Here is a 24,757-nt window from a genome sequence, read left to right on the forward strand (position 1 = left end):
AAAAACTTTTATCTAGACAGTATTTTGTAATAATCTCTGACATTTGTATAGCTTTTAAAGATTTGCAAAGCTATCTCTTCATAACAAATTTGTGAGGTAGATTGTTATCTCCATTTTATGGATGCCATGACTAAAACTTAGAGGGAAGGAGTGGTTCATGTACTGTATTACTAAGTGTCGGGGGTGGAGGGAAGAAGGGGAGTTCCAATTTAGATCTGGATTCAATCCAATGCTTCTTTATGGGAGTTTACATGGCAGGGGAGGATAAGACAGGGCAGGCACATTCATTAATGCATTCAAAATTCAACCTGTGGATACAAAAACAAATCCATCATCTTCCCTTGTGGTCCAAGGAGATTGTTCACTTAGGAACTATGCAGATTGGCTGCATTTTATCTCAGAATCCCAAAGTAGACAGAAATTCTATTCAGTTTTCCTTTATTAAAAAGCCATTAGATTAAAAAGGACAGATTCACAAAGGTCTATACCTTTTGTAATACTGCCATTATGAGTCACTTAATTATCCTCATCACCTGGTTTGTACACAATGAGACATATATCATTTCAAGAGGGTTAGGTTATTTGAAACTACTGCTTTTTTTCTTTTACAACATTATATTATTGATGCCCAACTCCAAAATGAGTCAAGCTTCCTGCTCTGCTGCTCTAGATATTTGAGAAAAATTGCTAAATAAACAGAAAGTCACTTACTATGTAGACAATTATTGGGTTTTAACCTGGTCTATTACAAAACTGATTTTATTCTCCTATTTTGTTTTTAGACCTGGCTCCTGAGCAGAGTGAATGGAAGGTTGAAAACCATTTATGATACAACAATTAGAATGTCAGCTCTCAGAAGGTAGTGATTGTCTTTTCCTTTTTGTATTTGAATCTCCATGCTTAGCACAATGCCTGGTATATAGTGAATATTTAATAATGTTTCTTTATTAACTTCTATGAAGTTCTTTAAGATTTAGAAAGCACTTTGCATACATTAGTTCATTTAAATTTCATTAAAAAAAAACTATGAATGCGTATTACATCTATAATTTCCACAATTTGACAGAGATTTGGGAAGGTTACATAGTTAAAGAAGCAGTAGGATATTGATTCTTAAGTCAGAGAACTTCAGTTCAAATCCCACTTTTGGGGTTTGTAATGGTGACTTTTATCATGGTGACTTTAGGCAAAACTCTTAGTTTTCCTAGATGTCATTTTGCTCATCTATTAAATGAGGAAGTTGGCCTTGATTGCTTTTGAGATTCCTTTCAGTCTTACCATCCTAACACAGCTCTTTGGCATCCAAGGTTATACTGACTAAGTAACTTTTTAAAGTAATAAACTTTAAAAATTATTATGTGCCTGTGTCACCCTGGCCAAGTCACTTAACCCCAATTGCCTCAGCAAAAACAAATTATTATGTGCTTTAGTTAAAATTCTTATTTATGTATGCCTTTACTTTTTTTTTTTTTTTTGCTGAATTTTATCTTATGATAGATTTTAAACTGGCAGGAATCATAGAGGTTAGTCTTTTCCTGTCTTTTTACAGATGAAGAAATGCAGTCCTGTAAAGGTTAAGTGATTGTTCAGGATCACTTAGTAGGAAGTAAGAAAAGTAGCATGTGAACTCAGCTTCTCCAGCCTCAGATGAAGCACTTCATCTAAATGGAGGCAGCATGGTATAGTTCAGCATCGGTGAAGTTGCTGTATGATGAAAGGAGAAGAGTGTACAACTAACTCCTCATTGACTCCATTTAGGGTGGTCTTGACAAAGATATCAGAGTAGTTTGCATTTCTTTCTCCATTTCATTTTGCAGATGAAGAAACTGAGCTAAATAGAGTTATGTTATTTTCCTAGGGTTACACAGACAATAAGTATCTGAGGAAAAATCTGAATTCAGGTCTTTTTGATGCTAGGCCTAATGTTCCATCCACTGTACCACCTCACTGCCTTTTATTTTACTATAACTTCAATGAAACAATGACTAATTTCAGCAGAGAATTTTAGAATCATATTAACTATATGACCTAGAAGGCATTATAATTTAGAGAAAGGGCAATATTTAAAAATGTGCCACAGGGCTCTGTTCTTTATCTTGTTCATTTTCCCAAATACATGCAAAAACAGTTTTCAGCATTCATCTTTGCAAAACTTGTGTTCCATATTTCTTTCTCTTCTTCTCCCCTCACCATTCCCCAGATAACAAGCAATCCAATATAGGTTAAACATGTGCAATTCTTCTAAACATATTTTCATATTCCTTATGCTGCACAAGAAAAATCAGATCAAAAAGGGGGAAAAACAAGAAAGAAAAAAAACAAATCAACAATAACAAAGGTAAAAAAAGAAAAGATGACACTTTCTTTCCAAAGTCTATTGGAATCACCTTGAATCACTTCATTGTTGAAAAGAGCCAAGTCCATCACAGCTGATCATGATATAATCTTGCTACTCTATACAATGTTCTCTTGAAAACCATAGATTTTCTATGAGATCAGCAGTAAGAGGGACCTTGGAGACAGCTGGAAGAGGTCTTAGAAATCATCCAATTATATGAATATTATGGAATATTATTGTTCTGTAAGAAATGACAAGCAGGATGATTTCAGAAAGGCCTGGAGAGACTTACATGAATTGATGCTGAGTGAAATGAGCAGGACCAGGAGATCATTATATACTTCAACAACAATACTGTATGAAGATATATTCTGATGGAAGTGGCCCTCTTTAACAATGAGATGAACCAAATCAGTTCCAATAGAGCAGTAATGAACTGAACCAGCTACACCCAGTGAAAGAACTCTGGGAGGGTTATTTTTACCTTCTGAATCCAATTCTTCCTGTGCAATAAGAAATTTGGTTCTGCACACGTATATTGTATCTAGGATATATTATAACATATCTAACATGCATAAGACTGCCTGCTATCTAGGGGAAGGGGTGGAGGGAAGGAAGGGAAAATCTGAACAGAAGTGAGTGCAAGGGATAATGTTGTAAAAAAAAATTACCCATACATATGTACTGTCAAAAATTATAATTATAAAAATAAAAAAAAATTTAAAAAAAGAAAGAATTCTGGGAAATGACTATGAACCACTACATAGAATTCCCAATCCCTCTATTTTTGTCCGCCTGCATTTTTTATTTCTTTCACAGGCTAATTATACACTATTTCAAAGTCCAATTCTTTTTGTACAGCAAAATAACTGTTTGGACATGTATACATATTGTATTTAACTTATACTTTAACATATTTAACATGTATTGGTCAACCTGCCTTCTAGGGGAAGGGGTGGAGGAAAGGAGGTAAAAAGTTGGAACAAAAGGTTTTGTAATTGTCAATTCTGAAAAATTACCCATGCATATATCTTGTAAATAAAAAGCTATAATAAAAAAAAGAAAAGAAAGAAATCATCCAATGAGGTGAGTGGCATAGTGGATGAAATGTTAGATCTGGGTTCAAATCTAGACTCAGATACTTTGCTAATTCCTGACTCAGGGTATTTATTCTACTTGATCTCTATTTACCTCTCTTTTCTCACCTATAAAATGAAGACAATAGCACCTACCTCTCAGGACCATTAGAATAAAATGAGATGATATTTTAAATTAAAATTTCAAAGCACTATATAAATGTTAGCAATAATCAAGTCCAATCTCCTCATCTTGTACTTCATTTGTTTCAGCTTGTGTCATACTCTTCCTGACCCTATTTGGGGTTTTCTTGGCAAAAACAACAGAGTGGTTTCCTATTTCCTTCTCCAGCTCACTTTACAAAAGAGGAAACTGAAGCAAACACAGTTAAGTGTTTTGCCCAAGGTCACATAGCTAGTAAATGTCTGAGTCCAGATTTGAATTTAGGAATATGTGTCTTCTTGACTTCTGATCCCACATTCTGGCCACTGTGCCATCTAGCTGCTCCTAATTTTAGAGATGAAGATATTGAAGCTCAAGGAAATAAAATAAGTAGCTGAGGGTCATGTAGCCGGTAAGTGTCAGAGTTCACATTTGAGCCCAGGATTTGAAGTACAGTGTTCTATGCATCATTCCATTTTTTTTCAACCTCAACTACCTATTCCACATTTTACAGATAAGAAAATTGAAGCCTAAAACGGTATATTGACTTCTCAACCCAAGGTGACATGTAATGGCAGATCCAGGCTCTAACCCAGATCTCAAACAATGCTCTTTCTATTATACTATGATGCTTTTAATAGATCACATGCTCAATGCAGCTCTGCAATATTGACTTACCTGCTAAGAAAACAAAACAAAACAAACCAAGCTAATGCAATCTAACTCTGAATTAATAGAAACCCAGCATCGATATTATTCCATGCTAGTTTATGTTTAAATAACATGTAGAGTATTGCATTTAGTTCAGGGAATCATGCTTCAAAGGGACCATCAACAAACTAATCTTTGTTTAAAGGAACAGTGCAATGACAATTCTGTTTCTGTAGTGAATTAAGGCTTATAAGCATCATAAAGTAGTTAGTAGAGCAAGTAATGTTATCCCCATTTTACAGATTAAAAAAAGTGATGGTGGAGGTTCTATAAATCATGTCATATAAAGACTGGAGGAGGGATTAAGGACTGAATTTAAATGGCAATTTGAATAGTCCAAAAGGAACACAGCTTTCCCACATATGCTCCAGTGTAGAGGGCAGAACTTTGGAGAAGTATACTTGAAACAAGGTGTGAAGTCAGTGGAACAGATGAGACAATGGTTATCTTGTTTACATAAACTTAGTACTTAGCATAGTGATGTAATTGTAATAGGGTATTTAAACTGAAGACAAAATCAGCCACAGACATTCTATCTTTGATCATCCTCATAGTGGCTCTCTTGCTTTCTGAAGTAAGATCAGACTGGCAGACCAGCAGAATGCTGGCAGAGGAGACTGGGTCTTCTATGACAAACACAGACTGTGAAGGAGACAATAAAGACTTTGAACTTTATCCCTGACTATTCTCATGTTGATTATTCTGCTGAGATCAAGGCTGGTCACAAGGCCTTCCAGAAAGCTAGCCCAGATATTACACTCCAGCAAAGTTCATTTATGTAAAAGATTTTAATCTTCAGATCCTCGGACCAATTAAGTCTCAATGATAGTTTCATTACATGTAAAGAAAAATTAACCAAGTACTTCTGAAGTACATAGTTATGCTCATCCCATTCCTTATCTCCTATTTATTGGTCATATTCAAGTAAAGACTGAATAATTACCAATTAAGTATTTAGTAGAGATTTTCACACTGGACACTAGGTCATAGATGAATTTAAGATTCATTCTGATTCTAAGATGTTCTGATACAACCAGAAAAAATTAAAAAAAAAAAACTAAACAAACCATCACTACCAACAACAACAAAATAATTTGTAAAGGGATTCTTAAATAAACTAAGGATGAAAGTTTTTGTAATCCAAGACAGAGTTCAAGAATAAACCTAGCACTCACATAAGTACCTAAAGATGCTGTGTATGGCTCAACTTAAAAGAGAGACTTGGAACATAGTTTATTCTCTCTTAATTTTTTTTTTAGCTTCTAAAATAGAAGACTACATCTGAAGTACAATGTATCATCAGGATTGTAGTACTGAGTTGGCCACACCTATTCCAGGCATTGCCAAGGATATCAGGGCACTTGAGATGGATCCCTGGTGGTCTGAGGACAGTTTCTCCCAGAATCCTCTTTAAACCTTTCCCAAGGGAGTTTTGTCTTGATTTCAGTACAGGCAGAAAAGGATGATTATGACTCATGGGACTGCCCCTCCCCATCTCTATAATTGTTAGGAAGAGAAGTCAAGAAGCTGCAAGAGCTGAGAGAGGTAGAAATTGGGAGAAGGGAAAATAGAGTTTTAGAAAAGGGAAGGGAGCTACAAGCATGAAGTTGCCACCCCCAGATGCTTGATCTTAGATAGTGTGAGCAAATCATGCATGAAAAGTATAAGGGTGGATTTTTCATTGCTGAAATCCTACAAAGCACACTGAAATCAGCCCTTTATTTCCCCTTCCATTAGAAGATTAGGAGACCTAAGGGAAAATCAATATCATGGAGGTTTTCACAACTTGAATAAGATGGGATTCACCAGCCCAGCTCCACCTTCAGCCCAGTAATAGCCTTATAAATCCCCCTAGACCTTATTATTTAGGATTTGGGGACTTGACATTCACCTTCCAGCTGGATTTTCTTTATGTATTATCTTCCCTAATTAGAGTGTAAGCTCCTTGAGAACTAGGACTGTATCACTTTTTTCTATATGTACTCTAGCAAATAGCACAGTGTTGGAATGCAGTAAGTTGGAATGCAGCTTAATAAATGCTTTTTTATTCATTCATTCATTTATTCATCCATTTCAAATTGGTTTGCCTTTCTGTCCTTAATTATTTGTATCTTTAATCAGTAAAAGAGATCAAAATCTTAACTGACTCCATTGCAAAATTCTGTTAAAATTTGAATGTGAGACTATAAGCAATTTAAAGTGTCTAGAATGGGAAAATAAATTGTTATTGTCTTGTTTATCCAGAGCATAATCTCTTCCTGGAAGTTTCTTTTAAGAGAAAATTATTGATTCAAATTTACAACTTCTCAGAGTAGAAAGAAAACATCTTCCTAGGTATTTTCCATACAAGTAAAACAAAAACATTGCCTGAGAAATGACTGTCTGAGCTAGGGAGATGTTGAAGATATGTTTAACAATAGGGTCCTTATGGGGAGGGGAAAAAGTATATTGGCAGATTTCTAAGTTTAATCTGCATTTCTCATTTTCTCCATCACTTTCTCAAGACTGGAATTAATAAAACAATAAATCAAGCCCTGATTTGTAGCATTTGCCAATTTCTGAAGCGCAAATGCTCATTATTTAACATGTAGTTGAATGAGGCAATATGAATTGGTTACAGAGCACACTTAAAGGAGATACCAATATTTTCTGCAGCCTACTTTGAAAGGAAAAACTGCATCTTTGGAGAGGAATTGAGAGAGTAGCCAGAGAGAGACAATTATGCTCCGAGGAGAGAGATAAATTAACCCAAAAAAGTGGCAATGAAAGTGACTGATAGCCCAGTTCTGCATCATAAGAGGATGGATGATAGAGCAAGAAGGTGGAAGGGACCTTGAAGATTATCTCCTCTAGTCTAAATCTTTTGTTTCATAGACACTAACAGAAGTAAAATGACATCCAGGATGATAGAGAAGCAGCCAAGCTCTAATTTGAACTCAAATCATCTAATAAATATAGAATTATTCTTTCCACTGTACCATACTACTTCTTATTCAAATTCCTTTCTTTTTTTCTTCAACTTGTTCCATGTTCTGAGACACTGAAAATTATATCAAAGCATCAAGGATCAGTGTGAAGGCATAAACATGCACATGCCAAATGTGCCCAGATGTTCCCTGGCACACACTGGACTGAGCCTTATTATTACTTCTTCCCCTTTTTTCTACAATATGGCCACACCTATTTTATTTTTTTATGTATCCTTGATGAATTAGAGTCCCAAAACTTTTGGAGATCCAGAACGTTGCCTCTGGTGTAATGCAGTTCTGTGCTCTGCTTTATACTTAAGAAAAGGAAAAGAGACAAGTAAGAGATTGGGAATATGAAGTTCCACCTTTTCTGATTCTGCCTAGGGAACTTGTCTGATAAAAATGAGAGGAAATGTTAGAGGAATAAAAATATCACTGTATGCTATCACTGCATCTCTAGACAATGTCTTTCCTAGAGGGGGAGAAGCTCCATAGAACCATAGTTAAGTGAGTAATCATGCTTTTAGCTGAATGAAATCATATTAAAATAATCATTAAGACAAGTTTGAAAAGTATGAAGTCACCTAAAAGGGCATGTTAAGGGTTGTTTGTGAAAAAGAAAAGGCTCATCATCTTTATCTTAGTGAGAAGGGATAGTTTATGGGCTGTATATACATATTTCTGAAACTTTTTCTTTTCTTTTTTTTTATCCAGTCAACAAATATTTATTAAATGTCTACTATGTGCTAGAAATTGTGCTAAGTAGAGAATTATTTTTCCTTCATTTTTGAAAGGGACAAATGACATCTTAGAGTGACATCTTGACTTGCTTATGAATTGGATTTAAGTGAGACAGAGTTGCACAAAATCATCAGCTTCACTCTCCCTTCCTGTGTCACTGAAATCAAATGGCAAGACAAAAGTAATGATAACTAGAGATGACCCAGGATGTATTTAGTGGATGATCTTGGAGTCTTTAATGTTTGACCAAGTTCCAAAACCTCATAGCACCTGCTTCAGTCACCTTCATAGCTCTTGTAACAAATTGTTCTTATTTTTCATTCCACTGGTGAAAATCTTCACAAGCTTGGGATGGATGTCCCTCTAACTTACTAACAAGTTTGAGGACTAACACCTCTGGTGTAAGGGCTTGTCAAGTTCTTTTCAGGTCTGCTTATCCATATTTGTTGTACACATGATTCATAAAACTGTCATCTATGGCTCCAGAAAGCTGTGGCATGCACAATGGCCACATGATTTGGTAGACTAGTTAAAAACTAAATTAAGTTGGGGAAATTAAAAAAGACAAAAACATCCCTTGTCCTCCAGAAACTGAGTGGAGAAACCACACCCTTCACTCCCATACATTGTTTCCTGAATCACTGTACAGTTCTAGCAACATGAACTTCCTCAAACTCAAGACTGGGGTGAAGGAGTCATACTTAAATTTATTTTGAAAAAGTCCTGGAGTAACATCAGGTGTAATCAAAGAGCCAAAGAGAGAAGCTGACCCTAATGTGTTAGTCTCCAGAATCAGACCCTGTCTATGACCCAGAGTCTTTTTTTTTTTTTTTTTTTTTTTTTAATTTTTTTTTATTATATATATATATATATATATTTTATAATATTATCCCTTGTATTCATTTTTCCAAATTACCCCCCCTCCCTTATTCCCTTCCCCCGACGACAGGCAATACCATACATTTTACATGTGTTACAATATAGTCTAAGTACAATACATGTGTGTGAATATCATTTTCTTGTTGCACAATAAACATTAGAATCCGAAGGTACATGCAACCTGGGCAGACAGATATTAGTGCTAACAATTTACATTCCCCTCCCAGTGTTTCTTCTCTGGGTGTATCTACCTCTGTCCATCATTGATCAACTGGAAGTGAGTTGGATCTTCTTTATGTTGAAGATTTCCACCTCCATCAGAATACATCCTCATACAGTATCGTTGTTGAAGTATACAGTGATCTTCTGGTTCTGCTCATTTCACTCAGCATCAGTTGATTTAAGTCTCTCCAACCCTCTCTGTATTCCTCCTGCTTATGACCCAGAGTCTTGAGGAAGATTGGTAGTGGGGTGGGTGGGTCATGTCAGGATGGACCATGACTGTCAGAGTCATTGCCATTATTGCCTTAGGGATCTACATCTGGGTTCAGAAATTGTCTTCCTGAAAATAAAAGGAAAAAATTCAATAAAAGTCTCTGCTTAAGAAACATATCCTTCTTATCAGTTATATCTTTTCCTTCCCTCTCTTCTACAACATTGATCTTCATCATGACTTTGATGATCATGCGCCACTCCATTACCTGACAAAGATAGTGCCTTTGACAAAAGTTCATCCTTTTTGATCTTGATTAGCCAATCATTTTGGATACAGTCTTAAACAATGAGAATCAAGAAGGAGCTGTGTATCCTCTCCTCAGAGAGTATGAACATATTTCTAGGCAGGTTCCCCTTTAGACACCTCCAAACAAAGGCCCCTCTAATCTTGAGGTGATGTGGGAGATCATCAAATTGAGCAGTTCTTCTCTGATAAATTTCTTGTTACAAATAGCAGAACCAGGAAAATAATTTACACAATAAAATCAAAGTTGTAAAATGAATTTAAAAGAATAAAGAAATCTGATCATTGCAAAATCCAACCATTCTTGTAGTGGTGATCTAAGCTACTCAGTGGATTCAGTGATGGGGATGGATTTAATGTAAATAAGGCATATATCTTTAGATTACCAATGTGTGTAGTGTGCTTTCTAGAGCCCCCAAGCTGGGTTGACAAAACATACCATTGCTTTCTAGAGCTCCACACTGGGGTGATTAAACTATCCTGCTTTCTAGAAGGGAAGTAACAAATTGGGAAAATATTTTTAAAGTTAAAGGTTCTGACAAAGGTCTCATTTCCAAAATATATAGAGAATTGACCCTAATTTATAAGAAATCAAACCATTTTCCAATTGATAAATGGTCAAAGGATATGAACAGACAATTCTCAGATGATGAAATTGAAACTATATCCACTCATATGAAAAAGTGTTCCAAATCACTACTGATCAGAGAAATGCAAATTAAGACAACTCTGAGATACCATTACACACCTGTCAGATTGGCTAAGATGACAGAAACAAATAATGATGAATGTTCGAAGGGATGTGGGAAAACTGGGACAGATGCATTGTTGGTGGAGTTGTGAAAGAATCCAGCCATTCTGGAGAGCAATTTGGAACTATGCCCAAAAAGTTATCAAACTGTGCATACCCTTTGACCCAGCATTGCTGATATTGGGCTTATATCCCAAAGAAATACTAAAGAGCAGAAAGGGACCTGTATGTGCCAAAATGTTTGTGGCAGCTCTTTTTGTTGTAGCTAGAAACTGGTAGTTGAATGGATGTCCATCAATTGGAGAATGGTTGGGTAAATTATGGTATATGAAGGTTATGGAGTACTATTGCTCTGTAAGAAATGACTAGCAGGAGGAATACAGAGAGGCTTGGAGAGACTTACATCAACTGATGCTGAGTGAAATGAGCAGAACCAGAAGATCGCTGTACACTTCAATGCTGTATGAAGATGTAATCTGATGGAAGTGGATATCTTCAACATAAAGAAGATCCAACTCACTTCCAGTTGATCAATGATGGACAGAAACAACTACACCCAGAGAAGGAACACTGGGAAGTGAATGTAAATTGTTAGCACTACTGTCTATCTACCCAGGTTATTTATACCTTTGGAATCTAATACTTAATGTGCAACAAGAAAATGTTTACACACATATATTGTATCTAGGTTTTATTGTAACACATGTAAAATGTATGGGATTGCCTGTCATCAGGGGGAGGGAGTAGAGGGAGGGAGAGGATAATTTGGAAAAATGAATACAAGGGATAATATTATAAAAAAAATTACTCATGCATATATACTGTGAAAAAAAATTCAAAATTAAAAAAATAAATTCAACCATTTCCACATCAAAAATAAATAAATAAATAAATAAAATCCTGCTTTCTAGAGCTCCCAAGTTGGGGGGCTCTAAGTCCAGTCTGAGTCCTTGGTCTTAGTGGTGGAGTGAAGGAGGTAGGAGACTCAGGAGGATGACCAAAGATGTAGTCTGTTTATTTCAAGTCTTCTCAGTCCTTAAATACTTAGAATTACATCACTACAACTCACTGAGCATGTGCAAACTGTAGAACCATTACATCACCACAGCAGACTGTGCATGTGTTACACCCTACTACTGATATGTAAATTCCTCTTAAGTATCCCTTGCTTCAAGTAGAACCTAGGTGATCACGCCTTCCTTGACTTCTCAGGAAGGGTGAGAACACAGAAGGGAGGTGGTCACACCCTCCCTGACTTCTCAGGAAGGCCACAGCCCTTAGGGGAGATGGGGAGCCAAACTAGACAATGTCAGCAGGCTCCCTCTGGGCTGAAGGGTCTTGTACCTCACCCAGAGTTCCCCCACTATCTGTGGCCCTCTACAAATGTGGGAATTTGTTTTGCTTGACTCTGCATATTTGTTATGAGGACATTTGTTTAATTGTATGTGGTGGTAGGAAAATAAAAGTAATGTTTGTTAAATGGGAAAAGAAAATTAAGCCATTTCAACCTGGAGAATACTCAGTGGAGCATCAGCATGAGGACTGACACAGAATGAAGAATGCCTTGTTATTCTTCTCTCAGTCTTTTGTGGTTCCAGGGTTTAGATCAAGGGTCTCAAAGACTGGGAAAGGTAGGAGATATGATGAGACAGAGCCTGCAGATTTCATTTATCTGGTTATCACCAGATAAACTAAACCTTTTGATTGTGAAATCTACCTCTAGACCTAGTTGGTTCAAATTTATTCTATATACCATAAGTATTTCTCAAGACTGAGCACTATTTAAACCTCTCCATATTTCACATATAAGTTGGACTAAATGGCCTCTGAATACCTTTCTATCCCTGAGATTTTATGACCTATACAGAACTTTTGGCCATGAAAACTGAAGATTTGTCAAGAAGCTTTGTGAGATGGAGCCAGTGAATTAGACTCAATGATAGTCAAAGGTCCCTTTCTCAACATCAGTTCTTTGAACAGATCTAGATCTCTACAACATATCTTTCAAGTATAAGTTTGTATGAATGGTTAATTTTGAATTTCACCAGTTATTTATTCATAATATATCAGCTACAAAAAATTCATACTTTTAAGTGAAAAAAAAAACTATCTTCCTTGAAATATTTTAAGGTTTTTATGGAAAATATCTATCCAACTAGAATGCATTTTTTTTCTATTTTGAAGTTGCTCATATACCTTTGAATAATTACTTTATGCCTATTCTGAGAGGAGATTTGAAAATGTTTAACTACAGTTGTACATATTACTCCATTAACAAAACTGAATATTTTCTTCAATATCATCTTCACCACAGAAGACATAGTTAAGATATTATTTTTGGCCTCTGATGATTTTACAATTTTATTTGCAAATCAATGAAAATCTAATAGCAATACAAATAAATTAAAGTTTTACTTAAGGGGAAAAAAGTGACAAATTCTTGGTATCACAATGCTAATATAATCTTTCAAATCACAGAAATACACATGTTTACACTGTCACCATTATAAGACAAATATGTGAACAGCTAAAACATTTTAAAAATGCATTGAGATTTAACACAATTGTATTATATCTCAAATGTACTGAGATCAAACATAAATCAAAAATGCATTGAGATCTAACACACGATGATCTATATTCTGAAGTTCAATAAACTACTTTTCTTCTTTGAGGAACAGAGAGGTAGATTTCAATTTAGGGGAAAAAAATTGAACTAGAACTATTTGAAAGGAGAATAGCCTTTTTTCAGAGATAGTGAGCTCCTCATCACTAATCATTTTCTGATGGAGGCTTGATTATTACCCATGAAGATGTTCTAAGGGAAAATCATGTTTCATATGTGAGTTGGACTAAATGATCTCTGAACTCCCTTCTAGTCCTGGGATCCTATGACCTACATAAAATTTTCAGCCAAGAAACTCTGTGAGTTGGAGAACTTGCATGTCTATACCTGTCCTTACTTTTCTAGTCTCTTGTGTTTCCTGAATTTCAGGCCAAAACTACAGACTAGAAAAGTCAGGGACAAGTTATAAACTTCAGAAAAGCAGTAGGACCGAAACTAGATGTGGGCTTGCAGACAACATTCTTAGAGCTGAAAAAGATTTTTAAAATATCTAGTTTAAACCCCTCCTTTTATAGAAGATACTGAGTAAAGTAAGTTGACAAAGATCACACTCACAGTTGTCTAATGATGTAGCTAGGAATTGAACCCAGACCTTTTAATCCTAAATGTTATGATCTTTCCAAACCACAAAATTTCCCCTTAGAGGCTGAAAAAAGGATACACTTTACTAATACTTTTAACAAATATTTCTAACATCAGAAAATTACATACTCTGGCACAGAGATATTTATTTTGCCTTTAGCAGACTTACATGAATTGCCCCTAGATCATCAATGCCCCTAGATTTGCATGGAAGTGAAAGAGAGATGCAATTTCAAACATTATCTAGAATACACAAATGCTTATTCCTCTATTTCAGAAAATTGGCTTTTGTTGCCCTAGAATAATATGAGCAACTTGGAGGGAGATCCTTCTTTACTCTTCCATCACTGCATTTTGTTCTTGTTGCTGTTCAGTTGTTTCAGTAATGCCCTAATTTTTGTGACCCAATTTGACATTTTCTTGGCAAAGGTACTAAAGTAGTTTGCCATTTCCTTCTCCAACTCATTTTTACAGATGAGGAAACTGAGACAAACAGGGTTAAAAACTTGTCCAAGGTCACCCAGACAGGAAATGTCTGAGAGTAGATTTGTACTCAGGAGGATGGAGTTTCCCTTACTCCAGGCCTGGCACTTTATTCACCATATCCGCTAACTGCTCATTTTGTACTATAGAGATACTTCTAACAAGAGGTTGGGTGATACCTTAGATTAGGGATTATTAACATTTCTTTGTGTGATGGACCTCTTTGAAAATCTGTAGAACCTATAGGCTTCTCATAATAATGCTTTTAGATGCATAAATAAAAAAAATTCCTATCCAAGTTCATATACTCCCCTTAAATCTGTCACTACACTACTCAGGGAGAACCACAGACCTTTGGTCAAAAATTTTTGCTTATGTGTCCTCCGCCTCAGATGATCTGTCTATTCTGAGCTCTTAATGACATTTAAAAAGTTCTAGAGACATAATTAATCGTAATTGCTCATTTTGCTAATAATGCTAGCATTGGTCAGTGGCACTCTGGAATACTAAAGACAAGCAAGGAAGTAGATTCACAGCTTATATGTCCTTGGAAAGTGGATGTTCCAGAAGGCGGCAATCAACTCTGGTTAACAAGAGAGAGAGAATGACTATTACAATAAGGGAATGGACTTGTTTTCATGAACTTTGATTATGTCTATAACTTCTAAATTACCCCCTAGCCTGAAAGAATCTAATCAAAGAATCAAAATCAGAGAATCAAAGAATTTGTCTCTTTGCCCACCTTAAATCTGGGTAGAAGACAAGAGGCTTCACTATCTTAAATTAAATTTCTTGTAAAGTTGGGATTGTTAGGTTTGATCAAGATTGAGAAGAGTTAATTCAGTCTCATATAATGAGGACAATAATGTCCTTCAAGAGGCTGAACTTTTGAAATGAGAACCATAGAAAAGGAGGATAGACTCTGAATCTCCTCAGATCCCTAGTTATTAATAATTGTTTTTCTCACTTACTTGCTAGATCTTCTAAGCAGGAGTGGCATGTGACCAATTGGCTTATAAATTGATGGCAAGGCATAGTAAAAAGTTTACTGGCTCCAGAACCAGAAAATAAATTAGATAGGCAGTAGTTAGATGGCACAATGGACAGAACCTTGAGCCTGGAGTCAGGAAGACCTAAGTTTAAAATCTAACCTCAGACACTTATCAGTTGTGTGACCCTGGGCAAGTCACTTAACCCTGTTTGCCTTAATTCATTGAAGAAGGAAATGTCAAACTGCCCCAATATCTTTGCCAAGAAAATCCCATGGACACTATGGTATACAAGGTCACAAAGTGTTGAACATGACTAAATGACAACATTGAACTAGATGGCATTTAAGATCTATGCCTGAATGCTGACCATGACATCGTATAAAAGGCAAGACTCATTGGGAAAAAAAAAGGAATAAGACCAGGCCAGTATTTAATCCTTTCTCTAGTCATCTCCCTTCTCCATTTTCTCCCAGACCTGATTTCCTAAGTAAGATATTTTTTTGATTATAGATTTCATTATTTCACAAAACCACTCCTTCTGGTTCATTTTCTTAGGTTTTAGATTCAGGTACTGGCAAGGAAGATGAGTGGGTCCTATTTTGTAATTGCATTTCCCACATCAAGCACAGGCTTTGAGTAAAACTATCTCTCTCTCTCTCTCTCTCTCTCTCTCTCTCTCTCTCTCTCTCTCTCTCTCTCTCTCTTTCTCTCTCTCTCTCTCTCTTTCTCTCTCTCTCTCTCCTACACACACACACACACACACACACACACACACACACACACACACACACACACACACAAGCTAATATAAATTGTAAGACCAAAACTCCCAGCAAAGGATGCATAGCCAGAAAACTGTCTCAAAAGCAAATCCCTCACCATAATCCTTCAATTTAGTACAACAGATACAATCTAAAACCCTTAATGCTCAAATCTTTTGAAAATTTCTTAATTTATCACCAGAATAATTCAATTACATAATTGCCCCATACCAATGAATGTTTTATAATGTATGTTTAGGGATGGTTGCAGGAGAAGGAAAGGAAGATTAGTACTGAAAGGACTATGTGTGCAAGATTCCTTGTTTTATGGAGAGAAAATAGAATCCTTAAGGATTTTCCATAGGATCATAGGATTAGATCTGCAAGGAGTCTCAGATTCTTCTCTCAATTCCCTCCCTCCCCCCATGTTAAGTGGGTTAAAAATGTGGGCATAAGAAGATTAAGTGAGTTTCACATAAATTGTTGAAAAAAGTTGTTATTGTTGTTCCTTCTCCATTTTCAAAGAGGACCAATGACATCAAGATGGTGAAGTCTTGATTTGCAAATAAATTGTATTTAAATGAATCAGAGCTGTGCAAATTAACCAACTTCACTCTCTCCTTCACTCATCTGGATCCAGTGGCAAAATATAGATCAGAATGACTAGAAAAGACCTTGGATGCAGTAGGAGACTTTGGCCTTTTTAATCTAAGAACTTTCCCAGGTCTTAGTTTGTCCATTCAATGACGAAGGTTAGATAAGATATGAAACAAAAAAATCTTCTTTTACCTAGTCAAAAAAAAATCAATTTGTGAGGGGAAGACCCCCAAAATAGGGACATGACTGAAACAACAACTATCTGATTCTGTTAGAGCTCTTTGAAGTATGTCAGAGGTCTTTAGAAGACAATTTTCCTAAACACTATCTTCTAGTTGTTGATTGTCTATTTGTTTTCAATTGTGTTTGACTGAGTGGCATGAACTCAAGGCTCTTTTACCTTCTTTGTTGTTCTTCTCTGAAAATTATGTAGCTTTACAATGTTCTTCCTGAATTGTAATGTCTAGGATTCAACACAATACTCCAGAGATGGTCTGACCAGGGCAAGATTTAACAATATTAGAATCCTCCTAACCCTGTATATTACTCCAATGCAGTTTGATTTCACATGTTATTGTTGTTGTTTAGTCATTTTAGCTGTGTTTAACTCATCATGATACCATTTGTGTTTTTTTGGCAAAGATACTAGAGTAGTTTGCCATTTCTTTTAAAGATAAGGAAATTGAAGGATTTTACAGCTAGTAAATGTCTGAATCTGGATTTGAACTCATGAAGATGAGTTTTCCTCAGTGCTCTAACCACTGTGTAACTAGTTGCCCCATTTTGTATTAGCTTTTTCATTTTAGTAATAATACTAGTGACTCATATTGAATTTGCAGTTCACTGAACTACTGAGATTTTTTTTCAAACTGTCACTTAATTATATTTCTCTATGAAGTAGAATTTTTGAGCTGGAGTGAAAGATTTCACATGTATCTTTTAAAAAATTCATCTCATTGGATTCAGTTCAATGTTTTAACTTATCAAGATCTTTTTGAGCGCTAATTCTGATGTCTAATTTGCTAATAATCTTTAATACGTTTCTAAGAATGGTATAAAGAAGGCAATGATTTTTTAAAAAATTAAAAATTCTAACATAGGGCAAAGCCTTATGCCTTGGGATGCCTTGGGACTTCACTGAAATATCAGCCAATAAACATTTATGAAGTACCTACTATGTTCCAGGCACTGGGCTAAGATCTGGGGATACAAAAAAGAGTTAAAAGATAGTACCTAATATCAAGGAGTTCACAATCTAATAAGGGGACAACAAGTGAATATTTATGCACAAGATTTTATATACATATATATATATAATAGGAAATAATTTATAATAGGCAAATATATTAAATAATATAATACATAAATTAAATATATTAATATCATAAATAATTTATAATATTTGTAATATAATAGAGAAATAATTTAGAAAGGAATAATTTAGAATTAGAAAAGGTTGGGAAAGCCTTTCTGTATATCGGATTTTAGTTGGGACTAAAGAGGCCAGTAACCTAAGAGGGTTACCTAAGCCTTAGAGGAAGCCAGTAACCTAAGAGAGTTACCTATGAGAAATAAAAAATTAAAGCACTGGCCATTTACATTATATTATGAAAGGAAGAATTGAGAACTAGGACATCTGCTATGAAAGGAGAAAAATACAAAGGTCATAAGTATCTAAAAATGGAAAGAAAGATTAGAAAGGGAGAAATTTTGGGCCCCAAATCTTCTCAAGTACTTTGGAATAACCCTAAAGTTCCAGGGCTCATTGACAATGTCCAAATAACATAAATATAGCTTTCTTTCCTTTCTGCATGCTGCTCTCCAGGGAGAAGAGGGGGAAAAAGTGTCAAAAGAACATGGGAAACATTTTTCCTTCCTGTGCATTCTGGAAGAAAATAGATCATTGAATATTTTTAAGGGGCAAAGAGATAATAGTGTTATTTAAGTTTTCTTATGTTTTCTTTGTTTTGCTTTAAGAAAAAAAAATAGACAAGCTTTATTATTACATTTTCCACCCAAGATTATAATCATTTTAATAAACCCAGCTGTCCAGGTCAGAAGCTGACGAGGTTTACTCAGGGAAAGGACAAATGAAAATGAGAGAGATTCCTTCTTTTCCCCTCCCTTCCTCCATCCACCCCAATTTATCTTCTGCTCTTTAGCTTCTGAGAGCAACTAACTCACATTCCCCCAAAGGGAGACAGAATATTAGAGGATGAATTAATTGGGTCTTTTCAAATGTCAAAACATTTAAAACAGACATTTTCCTCTAAAGACAGATGACAACTTCTTTAAATGTGCTGAGTTTTATGTCTCATTTTTAGGTACAAAAGAAAGAAAAAACACCTGGAATGTTAACTGGTGGGTCATTAAAAATGAAAGACAAAGGGCAACCCAAGCAAATGGTCTGCTGTTATTTTCTGAAAATCCAACATAAAGGGGACACCTGTGGAAGGCTATCTGTCCTCCTCACATTAAAACAAAGAATTAGAATCCTGTCTTTCTGAAGTGGTTGTGATCCCATTGTTTCTGTCTAGGCTTCTGGCACCTAGACATCTGGTCTACCCTCATCTTCCATCTGCCTATGTTGAAGGTCCTGAAAATGACCTTTCTAAGAGTAGAAAGAAAGGGAGAGGGTGCTTAAACCTCTTCTTCTTCTTTTTTTTTTGTCAGTCAGTTATTTTATTTATGTCAGACTTCATGATTCCATTTGGATTTTTCTTGGCAAAGCTACTATAATGGTTTGCCATTTCATTTACCAGTTCTTTTTTTTTTTTTTTCATCAGACAAGAAACTAAGGTAAACAGAAATAAGTAATTTGTCCAAGGTCACACACAAGTATTGAGATCAGCTTTGAACTCAGGAAGATAAGTTCTTGCAACTTCAAATATCATGCTCTATCCATTGTACCACTCATCTTCTCTTCATAGAAATTGGAAGGGAAAGAAATAATCCTTATTTGGGGACTAAAGGAGATAACTATATCCTAGAAACCGAAATTAAATCCTTTCCATTTGATAATTTAATCAAAGAATCAGATAAACCTTGCTCTCTTTTTTTATTCAATAATAAATGAAATTCAATAAATATTTGCTAAGTTCCCACTACAGACAAAACACTAATAATCAAGGAATGGTTTTTTTTTTTGTGTTTTTTTTAATGAGCAGGAGAAGGAAATGGCAAAATACCATAGTATTTTTGCCAAGAAAATTCCAAATGGGTCTTCAAACAATTAGACACGACTAACAACAACAACAAAGATCTCTTTTGACTCTAAATCAATAAACCTCTCTTCCTCCAGATTTTGTCCTCTGCATATTTGGTAAACACACCATCTGTGCCTTTAAGTCAGTTATCAAAGTGTTAAAGATCATAAAAATAATCACTGTTACCTGAAGTCTAGAGATATCCAAAGTACCCACTGGTATAGAGATCAGGGAAAGACTAAAGTATCATGGATTGGGATGACTGCTGAGAGTTTAGGATCAGAGAATATTAGTTGCAATAGAATTTAGAGGTCATCAATCTCAAACCCCTGATTTTACAAAGAAAGAAACTGAGGCCCAGAGAAAGAAAGTGAGTCATCCAATGTCACATTTACGAACAGTTAGAAATTAAAGGATGAGAAAGTTTCAGAAAGAATGGGAAAGAACATTCCCTGATGAAAGAGGTATGAAAAGGTGAAGAATGAAAGGTATATTTTGATGATAGTAATTTCAGTCATGACCCCATTTAGGGTTTCCTTGGCAAAGATACCAGAGTGGCTTGCCGTTTCTTTGTTCAATTTTACAGGTGAGGAAACTGAGTAAAACAGGGTTTAGTGACTTGACCAGGGTTACACAGCTAGTAAGTGTCAAGGATGAATTTTAACTCATGTTTTCCTGACTGCAGACCTAGCTATTCCCTGCACTACTGCTCCTATAGTAAGAAATAAATAATTCCATAACTCAAAGGGTTTTTTTTATACTTTTTAATTGAAAAAACTCTAATCATTACTTAATTAAAAAAAAAAAACCTCAAAAAACAAAAAACAAAACAAAACAAAAAAAAAAAAAAACAAACCAATGTTCTATATGAAAGAAAAAGAGCTTTTTTAGCATCCTTTCCAAAGTCCTAATTTGTTCTTAACACTCAATCAAAGTTCAGGAGTAGAACTGAGGTTCTCTCAGAGGAAAGACTTGGATGGATGTGAAAAGACTAGAGAACCTTGATTTATCCAGTTAAGAACAATACTCTTTTTTTCCCAAGACTTGATTAGGTAATGATTAGCCTAAGGGAAAGAAAAAATCTTGGATTAATACAGTTAATAAAAGTATCTTTTGGGTTCATTTGGTGTCATACTGAAAGAAGAATCCTTAGAAGGAATGGATATGGTGTTAGGTTTTTGATCAATTTTTTTCCTTCCTTATATTTCAAAACAGATAGAAAGATGACAGGAAGGGGAGGAAAAAAAGGTGGAAAGAAAATTAGCATTTCTATGTTATTTGCTAGCCACCATGATAAATCCATGATAATTATCTAATTTGATCAGGATGACTCTTACAAAAGAGGAAAAGAGAGGGACATAGGGAAAAATCTGGGTTAATTAAAACCAAAAGACATTTTAAAAATATACTTTAAAATTTTTGAATGGTTATAGGGAAACATTTTAAGTGACTAATGTTCTGCAAAACATTAGCTGAACTTTCACCCAAGGTATGTAATTAGGTTTTATGTCACTGAGAAATGTTGTGTATTTGAGAAAGTTGTAAATTGTTAAGTAGCTCACAAATACCTCATCAGAAAGAGATTTTTGAATACAGCATGAATTTTTGTCCATGTAGTTTCTCTAAGCAAAAATGTTTAGAAATAGAATAATTTAATGAATAAGTTGTTTCTGGAAGACTTGTGCTCAAAAAGCAGAGTACAGTTTTTTTCCTCCAACATAGAAGTGTTTATTATTTTTTTTTCTATCAATATGAGTTATTAAGAATCTATTGTGGTAAGCATTTCTCTCTTGTTTGGGAATTGTACCATATCTGCTTTACATCATACATGGAATACCTTTGGGAGACCATACACATGAAATCAAATTTTAAACTATAAACAAATCAGGGTCACAGGGTCATAAACAACTCATGTTAGAAGAATAAAAAAAAGATCCTAAATGCTATTATTAGAGGCTAAGCACCTAGATAGCTCAGTGGAGCCTATAGTGCATCTTCCTGCATTCAAATTTAGTCTCTGACATTTACAAGTTGTATGACCCTGGAAAAGTCACTCAATCCTGTTTGCCTCAGTTTCCTCATCTGTAAAATGAGTTGGAGAAGGAAATGATTTGCCCCTCCAGTATCTTTGTCAAGAAAATCCTAAAATAATGTCATGAAAAGTCAGATAGGACTGAAAAATGACTCAACAGGAGTGATCCATATAGATATTTTGTGGAAATCCAGCATAGAGTCCCTTTGTGGAAGAATTGGGAGAGAGGATAATGGAGCACCAAAACCTCTTGAGTCATAATTGGTAAATCTTTAATAATATGTGATGTTGAGAAAATTATTTCCATTCTTTGGACCTTAATTTCTTCCTTTGTACAGGATTTATGATGGATCTGAATGATCACCAAACCTTTAACAATCTACGATTCTATGTCTGAGTCTAGTCTCAATAGGTCTTAGGGAGCTGACTTATGAGGCATCAGAATACCTCAATGGAAAGGGCTGAAATGGAAGCATAGATCACTACTCACCTCACTTTTCTTCCATTGAACTTTCCCTGCCTTTTTCTTCCTTGAGGGAAGGAACCATCCCACATTTTCTTTGGATTCCCAGTGCCTGGCACACATTGAAAACATTTAATGAATGCTTGTCGATTGATTGAAGGCCTTCCAGCCAGATGATTCAGTATTTTTACATAGTTAAAAAGATGGAAAGCAATAAATAGATTGGGAAAGGATAAAAGTAGCAATTCATGGAATATTTATTTGTTATCCACTTTAGAGACCCCAAATCTAATCTCCAACACTAGCTATATGATTAGAGGCAAGTACTTCTGACCTGCCAATAAAAATGACATTATTACTACGTCTGTGGCCTATATGGTACAATAGAAAGACTACTGGTTCTGGAGTCAGAGAATCTGAATTCAGATCCTGCCTCTAATATTTACTTCATGAGTGAACTTGGTCATCACTAACTTCTTTGGGACTCAGTTTCCTCATCTATAAAATCAAGAGGTGTATCTCCAAATTTCCTTCAATTCTAATTTCTACAATTCTTGTTTTCAGTATTCAATCATTCAAATTCAGATTCTTATATTCAGTATTTAATAATTCAAATACACCTCTTCTGACTGAGAATAGCGTGTTCTTTCTGCCATACTTGCTCCTAAAAAGAAGAATGAATAAATGATGTATTTCAATAACCAAGGAAAACTGATTTGTTCTTGCCTGGAAGAAGTGAGGGACAAGAGGCAAAGAGGGACAAGAGTTAACACTTTAATATTCTATGTTTATACTTAAACAGGTTGTTGTATGTGAGGATCTAATGTGATAAGGTCTTTGGGGGGTGATCCAGACATTCTCTAGGAGAGCCACTAATTTTCCTTTGAGGTGTGGGTAGAATCAGAACTAGGAATAAACAAGATAGAAAGAAGCCAGAAATTCTATGAGCAATGGGAAGCACATCAACAGACATTTTAAAAAATATCTTGTCTTTCTTTTTTTTTTTTTTTTTTTTTTTTTTTTCTTCTGAGGCTGGGGTTAAGTGACTTGCCCAAGGTCACACAGCTAGGAAGTGTTAAGTGTCTGAGACCACATTTGAACTCGGGTCCTCCTGAATTCAAGGCTGGTGCTCTATCCACTACGCCACCTAGCTGCCCCTAAAAATATCTTTTTCAATTATAAATGTTCAAATATTTAATGACAGGAATTTAATACTAGAAAATTCTGCTTTCTGTGGTATTTATTTTATGGCCATTAAAATTAAGAGAGACAGCATATCACGGAGACCTCCTGCCTTAGTTCAAGCCCTACTTATGACATATGTTGACTATGTGACCCTAGGAAAATTATTTAAATTTTCTGTGTCCACTAGGTGCCCACTTCTAAGACTATAAATTGCAGATTGAGTACCCATCTGTACTAGTTGAAGTTTCCTTATCAGGAGCTCTCTACAAAAAAGAAATTGCAAGATTGGACCAAAAAAGGTAAATCATATGTCCTACAGTGAAAGCTCAAAACCTCAGATGGAGGCTCTTTATTGGGTGAAATCTTACATTGTTGAAAAATTACAAATGCTGTGTCCCAGTTTTGTCCCAAGTGTTGCTCTGCAGCTCATTCCTTCTAAAGTAAACAAACTCCAGAAGCCAGGGATGTTCCTTGTTGGGCTTGGAGCTGAAACCAAGACCTAAGATAGGTCATGACCATTAGCCATCTCACTATTGGACCCAGATGACTCCATGGGAAAATGTGAGGCTGGTGACTTTGCACAGCTATCCCTCACTTAAATCCAATTCACTTGCATATGATATTATAGTTCACCTCCCTGATATTATGGTCTTCCTTGAGAATGAAAGACAAACAATAAAACACAACAAATACAACAATAACAACCTCACTCCTATAACTGAAATCAGCCTATTTTTCCAGGACAAGAAGAGAAATCCAGTGGGGATAAGTGTTGACTCAAAGGACTTCTACAACTCTTAATCTCTAAGGAAAACAGTAGGGTATATAGAAAGAACCTTGACTTTTGAATCAGAGAACCTGGATTCAAATCCTAATGCTGACATTTATTTACATGCGTGATCTGTCACTTGCTTTTCCTTGGTTGCAAATGTCTCATCTGTAAAATGAGGGGATTAAATTATAAGGCTCCTGAGATCCTTTGTAATTCTTGATATATGACCCTGCTGGCCTATCATTGATATTTATGCTACAAAACATTGTTTTTAAAGAATTATAACACAAATTTCTTGTCCTTAACTAGGTACATTCTTTAGCACTCAAACTACTTTCAGCTTAAAGATGTTTTTGCGTCTTTCTCAGTTGTGGCCCCAAAGATAAATGTTTCCTTTGGCAGGTGTTCTGTTCTGCTGATTCATAAAGGTAACACATTTTCTTTCTCTTTTGGCAATGTAACTTTTCTGGTTGTAGCATGAAAAGTGAGGATTATAATCTTTTTTCTTTTTTTAATAATGAAAAACTTTTGACTCATTGAGATCTTGTTGGATGACTCTCTTTTCAGGAGTAGGTGGAAAGATGACTAATGGAAGAGGAGGCTTTTTTGTCAAGGTGCTTTGTTAATTGTGGAAATTATTTTTTCCTCCAGTGGTAATTACCTTCTTTCACAAATTCTAGTCAGTCAGAGT

The 24,757-nt window shown here is 35.4% G+C and overlaps 1 long non-coding RNA gene across 1 annotated transcript in view; it reads left to right on the plus strand.

The window, feature by feature from the left end:
• The first annotated feature begins 778 nt into the window (after positions 1–778).
• Positions 779–24,757, plus strand: part of LOC141541261 (uncharacterized) — a 52,970-nt gene continuing 28,991 nt past the window's right edge. Inside the window, exon 1 of the long non-coding RNA XR_012481712.1 lies at positions 779–859. This is a non-coding gene — a long non-coding RNA (uncharacterized LOC141541261). The remainder of the gene's footprint in view (positions 860–24,757) is intronic.

The sequence above is a fragment of the Sminthopsis crassicaudata genome, chromosome 4 (assembly GCF_048593235.1).
Source record: "Sminthopsis crassicaudata isolate SCR6 chromosome 4, ASM4859323v1, whole genome shotgun sequence".
NCBI classification, from domain to species: Eukaryota; Metazoa; Chordata; class Mammalia; order Dasyuromorphia; family Dasyuridae; genus Sminthopsis; species Sminthopsis crassicaudata.